The sequence below is a fragment of the Thamnophis sirtalis genome, unplaced genomic scaffold, assembly GCF_051295495.1.
Source record: "Thamnophis sirtalis isolate CommonGarterSnake01/CBP01778 unplaced genomic scaffold, rThaSir2_p1.2 scaffold_5, whole genome shotgun sequence".
Lineage (NCBI taxonomy): Eukaryota > Metazoa > Chordata > Lepidosauria > Squamata > Natricidae > Thamnophis > Thamnophis sirtalis.
Genome location: NW_028261385.1, coordinates 21,163,637 through 21,173,181, shown reverse-complemented (window position 1 = coordinate 21,173,181; position 9,545 = coordinate 21,163,637).

Below are 9,545 nucleotides of genomic sequence, written 5' to 3'. Positions count from 1 at the left end.
GAAAGTAATAATCTATAGTGGGTGTAGTCAGAATAATAAGATTTTGAAACCTCCATATTTTTTGCCCTCAGAAGTTGTGGGGAGTAGGACTATTGTAACCCAGTACATATTCAATCTGGAGTTTTTAGGAATTAGGCAGTGTTTACATTTAATTATAGGCAGGCTTTGACTTATGTCCAGGATTGAGCCAAAAAATTCTGTTGTAGTTGTTAAGATAGTATCATGTTTGTTAAGTGAATCTGGCTTGTCAGAAAGTCACAAAAAGTGATCACATGATCCCGGGACACTTCAACCATTATATATGTGAGTCAGTTGTCAAGAGTCTGAATATTGATCACATAACCATGGGAATGCTGTAATGTGTCAGCGTTCCAAATATCATGCAGAATTATATCAGAGTTCAAGACACAGCTATCCTTAAAATTCCAATTTAATAAGACAGACATGTTGGCACATCTGTAGTAATCCCAATTCTGAAAACTTCCTAGGATCCCACCCAGTTGAAAGTTCATGATCTTATCCCCACACCCATAAATCCATCACATGGCCACGCTGGCATCTCCACCCTGCTGGTTCCAGTCAGGTGTTGAGGTGCGGAGACAAAGAATAACCTTGAGTTTCTAGAAAGGAATTATTTGTTTTGAAAACAACACATTCTACCCCTTGCTATTCCCCCGCCCCCTTTAATGAAAAGGCATGCTAAAGCTGAAGCTAGACAGGGAGAGTGTGGCAGGCCAAAGATTCTTAAAGGAACTGCTGCAGGCCTGACATAATGGTCATACGTGTGAAAAATGGTCATAAGTATTTTTTTCATGCCATTGAAACTTTGAAGAGGCACTAAATGAACGGTTGTAAGTTGAGGACTACCTCTAATGAAGACAATAACCTTTAAAGAAATCCACCATAACGCTGGGTGAAGCTTGATAAAGTAGCTATGAAAGTCTTGGAAGACGTAGTCAGGTGCTTGGTCTACACCAGGGGTCGGCAAACTTAAACATTGAAAGAGCCATTTGGACCCATTTCCCATAGAAAAGAAAACACCGGGAGCCACAAAGGTCCTAACTGGACGCCCCCTGTTCAATTCTGCAGCTGACTGAAAGTTCAGTTCCCCCACCATAAAGTCTCCTCTATGTGTACCTTTTCCTCTACCTGTCATAACTGAAAGCCCTATCAATTATGGAGACAATTGAAAAACCCTCCCCTTGCCATAGAGTCTTCTCCTGACGCACTGTGCTTCTCCCCCCCCCCCACCGGAAGCTCCTCTCAAAATTGTGGTGCCAATCAGTGATGGAGCCACAGCAGAGGGAGGAAAGAGCCACATGCAGCTCCAGAGCTGCAGTTTGCTGACCCCTGGTCTATACTTACAGCACGGGTGTCAAACTCGCTGCGTCACATTGCAGTTATATGATGTTTCGTGATGTTTTTCCCATTTGGGGAGATGGGGTGGGCGTGGTTTGTGCGTGACGCATCCAGCCTGTGGGCTGCCAGTTGGACACCCCTGACTTACAGTGATCAGAACAGTGAAATGAACAGTGAAGTGACACTGTGAAATGAATGGACTTTGAAGCAGCAGGGTACAAAGAGTGTTGATGTTTGTGATATTTGGTTTTGGAAAAAAACTTCCTAGAATACTATGGACAGCCAAAATAACAAACAAATGGATCGTTGAACAAATCAATTCGCAGTTATCACTTGAGGCATATAATCAGAATCAAATTATCTTACTTTGGTCACATTACGTGAAAAATTAGCTGTCTAGAAAAGGCTGCAATGCCAGGAAAGGTAGAAGGAAAAGAGAAGAAGAGAACAATCAGCAGCAAAGTGGATGGACTTAATTACAGGTAGTCCTTGGGTTACAACCAATCAATCAGCAATCATTCAAAGCTACTAAGCCACCGAGTGACTGATACCTGCAACCAATCCTCAGAGTTCTGGCAGTTGCAGCATCTCCACAGTCACGTGATCACGATTTCCAATGTTCTCTGCATTGTTCTCAGCCAGCGGAGAACCTGCTAGGAAGTTGGAAGGTGTGGTCATGCAAGGTTCTTGCTTAATGTCCCCTGTGGTTCTGTTTTAACGACAGCAACCAGCACCTCCAGAATCCCTACTTTTAGTAGCCAAGAGCCAAGGTGGCGCAGTGGTTAAATGCAGCACTGCAGGCTACTTCAGCTGACTGCAGTTCAGCAGTTCGGCTGTTCAAATCCCACTAGGCTCAAGGTTGACTCAGCCTTCCATCCTTCCGAGGTGGTAAAATGAGGACCCGGATTGTTGTTGGGGGCAATATGCTGACTCTGTAAACCGCTTAGAGAGGGCTGAAAGCCCTATGAAGCGGTATATAAGTCTAACTATTGCTATTGCTATTGCTATTGCTACTTTTAAGTGATGTACTCACATGGCATTGTTCTTTATGATCACATTGCTTAGGAACAGAAATTCCTGTCCAAAACACTAAAACAACCTGAGAACTAACTGTATTGGGTGTACCATTGGAAGACCAGAAAGACCATGTTGCAAACAGATCATCAAAGATAAAATCTGTCTATATGATTAGTAGAAGTTGACACTCACTTGGAGGCACATAATCATTCAATCAACATCTGCCCTATGGTCTCTTTTCCCCCCAGATGCCAGGCCCTGTTTCTTCTTACCAGAAGTTATGATCTCAGCAGACAGGCAACTAATATGATATAAAGGCTTGATATAATCCATTATGTACTTACTTACTACTGCTTGTGCAAATCAGACTGTCTGTGCTCTAATGTACAGAGGACACCCACTGAAAAGGCTGATAATTCCTTACCCCTCTAATTCAAGCAGTCTTCCATGGCGCAAGAGTATAAGAGAGCAAAGCTCTCAAGTTTCTCATTTGTGCTTTCCTCCATGACTGTGATACACAACTGTTTAGCAAGCATGAATCTGGAGGAAGCCACAAGTAAGGAGTGGATTCTGTCCTCAGCTAATGTTGCAAAGGAACGGCAGTACTGGTTATGAGTAGCTGTGGCTGGGTCTACCTGGAAATAAACCATGGGATCAGGGGTGAGTTCTAGCTTCTTCTACTGCCAGTTCACTCAGGGATGTGCTTCGGGGGTGCTACGCGCACATGTGCAGTGGTCAAAAAACAAGATGGCGCCACCTATGTCGCCACCAATAGAACCACTTTGGGGGCAAGGCCGGCCGAGTTACTACCTACTTGGCCAAACCAGTCCGAATCATTAAGAACCCAACTCAGCATGGGATATATACAAAACAATATACATGTGGGCAAAATGCCACTGGGCATATAGTATTAGTGCAAAACTCCTTGTTGGCAGAACTAGCAATGGTTCGTGTGTGTGTGTGTGTGTGTGTGTGTGTGTGTGTGTGTGTGTAAGTAAACAATCTTTGGATTAGTATTATCTCATGAGAGCCTTAATGTGTCTCTCTTTGGGTTTTAAAAAAGTCTAGCACTCTTTCAAAAGAATGATAAACACACATAAGGAGCCTGTGTAAGTCCTGAAAAACGCTTTGGAAAATGCCAGTCAGACATTATGTGGGCAGATGCTCCTGAGAGAACTCACATCTCTCCTGACTAGTCATGGATACAGTGGTGGTATTCAGCTGGTTTAGATTGGTTTAGGCGAGCTGGTAGTGGCGACTTGTGGATGCCCTACCATCAATGGTGGGTTGCAGGCGGTACGCCCTGGTACAGGCGTACTAGAACCTGCCTGGAGCACCGGATAGCGTTCCAGTATGGTACTCCGGAGGGCCCGCCCACCCGAGCTCCTTACCGATCTTTTAAGTCTTCAGCGCTTACAGCACCTGTGTGACGCTCCACTGAGCAGCTGGAGCATCATGGAGGCACTAAAATGCTTACGCGGTCAGCACATGTGGACGCCGCTGGGCCCGTTCCTAACATACTGGTTGGAACGGGATCCAGAACCCACCACTGCCTACCGCCCAGAGCTATGCTGCCCTATTCAGCCACGTTTTCTAAGCCACACACATGTATGCCAGCCGCACACATTTTTGCGCTCACATTTTCAGTGCACAGTGAACCGGTTTTTAAATTATATGAAACCCACCTCTGCATGAATATCACACCAGTGGGGAATTTAGAGTGGGAAGTAGAAATTAGATAGAGCCCATCCCCTAAGCACATGATGATGTTGATGATAGATCTTATCTATAGCAACATTTGTTGGTGGATGAAACAAAGGCATGAGGCAATGTGTCACATAATCATGCTTAATTGGACTTGATAAAACTGGATTTAGGAGACAGGAGGTTAAGACCTCAAGTTCAAGCATATTTATCTTCCGCAACAGAGTTTCTTGACAGATAGGGGAAGTACCTAAAAAAAGAAATGAATAGCATTTAGCAGCTGACATAATCATAAATATATCCATGCTAAATATTTTTGCAATGAACTAGATTTTCCTCCAGTGCTAAGATGGCCAAAAATAATCAATTTAACCCAGTACATTAAGTTTTGTGTTTTCTGTTAATGGCCATTTCTTTATGAGCAATTTATAATGTCTTACACTGTCACTCAACCATTATTGTAGCAATATAAATCTGTTTTGGCATTTGGTTTTTTTATATAGTACAGCTGCACTAGCTAATATATATTGAATAATATATAGAATTGCAATTCCTGCATATAACAATAGCAATAGCACTTAGACTTATATACCGCTTCATGTTGCCTTACTGCCCTCTCTAAGTGGTTTACAGAGTCAGAGTCAGCCTATTGCCCCCAACAATCTGGGTCCTCAATTTGCCAACCTTGGAAGGATGGAAGACTGAGTCAACCTTGAGCCTGGTGAGATTCGATCTACCAAACTGCTAGCAGCCGGTGATCAGCAGAGGTACTCTGCAGTACTGCACTTAAACCACTGCACCACTGCGCCACCGTGGTTCCTATGGTCAACAATACACACAATCCAGTGGTCTCCAACCTTGGGAACTTTAAGGCTGGAGGACTGGGGAATTCTGGGAATTGAAGTATTCCAGCCTTAAAGTTCCCAAGGTTGGAAACTCCTGCTTTAGACTGAGAATGGCTGTAAACATTAAGACATATTGAATTAGTTTAGAGATTGGAAATAGGGAACTACAGAGGGAGGGAGGGAGGGAGGGAGGGAGGGAGGGAGGGAGGGAGGGAGGGAGGGAGGGAGGGATGACTAATTTTTTCTCACCACATTATTGATAGGTAGACTAAATCAGTAAATCAACTCTCCAGGAAAGCCTTCAACTACTTTTATTGCTATACTAATAGAATCTTACAAGTCTGATTGTGTTGTAGTTCTTCCTCCTTTTTATATTCCAATGAATTAAGGAGGCATCAATCTGAACTGCTTTCAAATGTTAACTTCTTGTTCTGGACTTAAAAAAACTTTCATCTCCTGAAATGATTCCTTCTTTCTTAATACAAATACGTCCTTAATTTATTTTAGGATTAGTAGCAAAGTTTGGATGATGCTGTATTTAACATCCCATCTTACGTTGCTAATGTCATATCATATGTTGTTGAATATATTTAGTGCAGTTGGAAGGGCCAGGTAAAGAAAGGGGAGGTGAAATGAATGTGTGATATACATGTTGTTGGGATAAAATTAGTCACAAGTTTTTTGTTTACAGTATACAGAAGTTTTGGCCTAGCAAATCCATCAACTGATATTAATCTCTACATGCTCCGGGAATGGCAAGAACTTGTACCCTGTGCAGGCTCTCTCCTGTCCACCATGGGAATTTCTAGGGATGAGTAGTGGTGTATCCCTGAAAATGGATCTGTAATGGCTAAATACCATGTATGGTGGAATGTAGCCTGGATTCCCAGAAGGGAGGGGCTGCATTCCAGAGGCAATAGAGGAAGCAGAAAGTTTGATTGGCAGAGTTAAAATGGCTCCTCTCAAACTTTCCCCTATCTATAGTTACATAAAATGTTGCTTTAGTCTGTCTATAGGTGAAGAACAATAATCATTAGTAACAATAATCATTAGTAACTCCGTGTGTCAATCTTGGGCCTGACACTATGCCAGTGATTGTATAATAGTATTGTAAAATAAGCTTAAGAGACATAAAAAAACTGCAAATCCACAACAAATATTACTTCATTCCTATGTGGGTGCTATTCCTTTCTTCATGCTTAGGGCAGCTGTCAATATGGACAGAATTATTTCCCAGAATGATTGATAACATACCATATAGAAAGGGTAAGTGAAGAAGTCTATTGGCAGACTGGACTATATGCAGAATCATGTTTAAAAGTCAGAGACAGGTATAACTTATTCCTTGTGCCCATTTCCCCCTAGCTGCTTCCCCTAATGATTTCTGTCAACCCTACAAATTAGACCAGACTAGGAAACTGGTACCATATACATCAGAGCTATAATAACAGAATCTTGAAGTCTAACATGTTCTCCACTCCTTCACTTTAACTTCATGTGAACTAGGGAGGGCCTTTCTGAGATGTTTTCTCGAATTATTTTCTTGGCTTAGGCTCAAGCCCTGCTTATCTTAGAGTACCCTTGATATCAGCTCTTCCTCCTGTCCTTCAAGATCATTCCTGCTTCTACAGTTTCTTTCTAGTTTCTTGCCCAATGGGCACAATGCCCATTCTACAGTATCTTGCACAATGTCTCTCATGAAGCACAGCAACCATTTATAGATTCCCCGCAAAGACTCAAAAGGCTATCTGCCCAATTAACAGGTCTCCTAATGTTATGCATAAGATTGACCCTTGTCTAAATTAGTGGGCTTATGTCAGGCTCAAAACCCAAAAGTGACGCATGATGGGTCTTCCAGGGTGAGTTCCTTATTGTTCCACACCTTACCAGACTCGTGGCACGACAAAACCGCGCTGGTCAAAATCGTGGCGATAAAATCGCGGCGCTAAAGCCGCGACGTCATCACTGCGCGTCATCACTGCCGCAACAACAGCGCGGCAACAGAAGGGCGCTTTAAAACGGCGCCGCGGCAGAAAGCCAACTTCAATTAAGGTAAGCGTTAGGATTAGGTTTAGGGGTTTGTTTTAGGGTTTGTTTTAGGGTTAGGTTTAGGTTTAGGTTTAGGTTTAGGGTTAGGGTTAGGGTTAGGGTTAGGGTTAGGGTTAGGGTTAGGGTTAGGGTTAGGGTTAGGGTTAGGGTTAGGGTTAGCGTTAGGGTTAGGTTTAGGGTTAGGTTTAGGGTTAGGTTTAGGGTACTGAGTGCTTGGGAATGTGCGATTTTGCCCTCCGCGATTATGTCATCGCGGTAGGGTCGCGTTTTTTCTTAGCGCTTAGAATGGCGCGAATTAGTCTTCACGCTTATGTCTCCGCGCAGAAGGGCTTCACAGATTTGTGGTGGAACCTACCAGACTGTAGCACTCTGCATCTACCATATACTCTGAGAACTATTAGGGAGGTACTTCACCCTCTTTCTCTTCCCAAAAATATTTTGACTGAGTTGCCTCTTATTCCTCTGGAATCCATCCTACTATATTTCGCCACAGGGTATGATACCATTGGTGTGTATGGGCCTGTAGAGAGTCTCAGTCATCCAGGTCATGGTTGTCCCAATGGTGCTTTTTCAGGAGGCAACTGGACTTTCTGGTTTTTTCTTTTGAAGATGTTTCGTTTCTCATCCAAGAAGCTTCTTGGAAGCTTTGACAGGATTCCATTCTATTCTCCACTATCCTGTCAGAGCTGAAGAAGCTTCGTGGATCAGAACTTAAACATCTTCAAAAGAAAAAAATAAGAAAGTCCAGCTGCCTCCTGAAAAAGCTTTGGGACATTGGTGTGTATAATACATACCTTGTCGTGTATTTTTACATAGATGCTAGTGATACTTCATCCTGTCTAACTTGTGTATCTCTATATTATCAAAATTATTGGATAAAGTTAACTGGGATTTTTAAACATCAGAACTAATTGTCCTGCAATGTTCAGGACAAGATGTGAAACTGCCACCAATGTTCCTCTGCAAAAAGATCACCTCACATGAACCCAAATGCCTGTAGGATTTTGAAATCCTTGTACAAATTCACTTGTGTTTTGGAATCTAGAATGGAAAAAAGAAAAAAAAGTAGCAATTAACAGTCCTTTCCAGTATTCTTAAATTTAAAGAGTCTAATATTCTACAATGTTATTATGGACAGGACTTATTATACTCAATTTCCTCAAATTTAGCAACATGTATCTTCTTAAATAAATTCTTAAATTCTTATACAACCATAAAAAGGTAAAGGTAAAGGTTCCCCTCGCACATATATGCTAGTCATTCCCGACTCTAGGGGGTGGTGCTCATCTCCGTTTCAAAGCCGAATAGCTAGCGTTGTCTGAAGACATCTCTCTGATCATGTGGCTGGCATGACTAAACACCGAAGGTGCATGGAATGCTGTTATCTTCCCACCAAAGGTGGTTCCTATTTTTCTACTTTTACATGCTTTTGAACTGCTAGGTTGGCAGAAGCTGGGACAAGTAACGGAAGTTCACTCCGTTACACAACACTAGGGATTTGAACCGCCGAACTGCCGACCTTTCTCATTGACAAGCTGAGAGTCTTAGCCACTGGGCCATCACATCCCTTTATTCAACCATAAGAGAACAGAGAATAACAATTTAACAAGGCCATAGCATGTTGTTATTCAGCTATGTGTTATCAGCAAATTATGAATTGTTTGCTCATAACATACCTACTTTGCAAAATAACATTTAGAAGAGTATTATCAGATTGGGAAGTGTTTGGAGTGCCTTAAAATATTGTTAGGGACGTAGATGTTACAGAAATGGAAAACATAGCAAATAGCCTCACAACAGGTAGTAATGGCTTATCTCTTTCAATATTAACTACTCTGACTTGGACACGGCTTTTCCAGGTTTTAGATGAGAGTTTTTCCCAGCCTATCTAAGAAATGTTGGTACCTTCTATATTAGTGTTTCTCAACCTTGGTCACCTGAAGATGCGTGGACTTGCTCTGCTGGCTGGAGGATTCTGGGAGTTGAAGTCCACGCATCTTCAGGTGGACCAAGGTTGAGAAGCATTGTTCTATATGCTGAAACTGGGATCTTCTGCACTCAGGTCAAGTGCTTAGTCTCACAGGAATGATGTTCTATAGCTGAGGCTCTCAGATCTTCAACAATAGTGATTTGCATAGCACCCTCTTCTTTGCAGACAGGAAACTGAGGAACAAGAAAACATTGACTTTTCTCCATCTGCTTCCTAAAAATATTCATTAAAAATTTTATTGCTCCCTTCAGCTTGGAATGAGAAGAAAAAGTGCCCCGCTTATGGTATCCTTTGGATCTGATGCTTCTTCCAGTCTATCTACTGGGCAAGAGACAAGATCTATCCAGGCTTTCCAAAGATCTGAATCTTTAGATCATGAAGAGAATCATAAGGAGGAACTGAATGTGTAATTTCTCTAATCCAAGGTTATATTCTTTCTCTGATCTCAAAGGGATCTTATGGCCCTTTGTGGGAGCCTGGAGTCACAAAACTTCAGTTTAAAAGAATTTATGGACTAAATATGCCTTCTGTTTACTGGGGGAGGGGTGGAATCTGCACTTGCAGAAACTATAAGAGTGGAG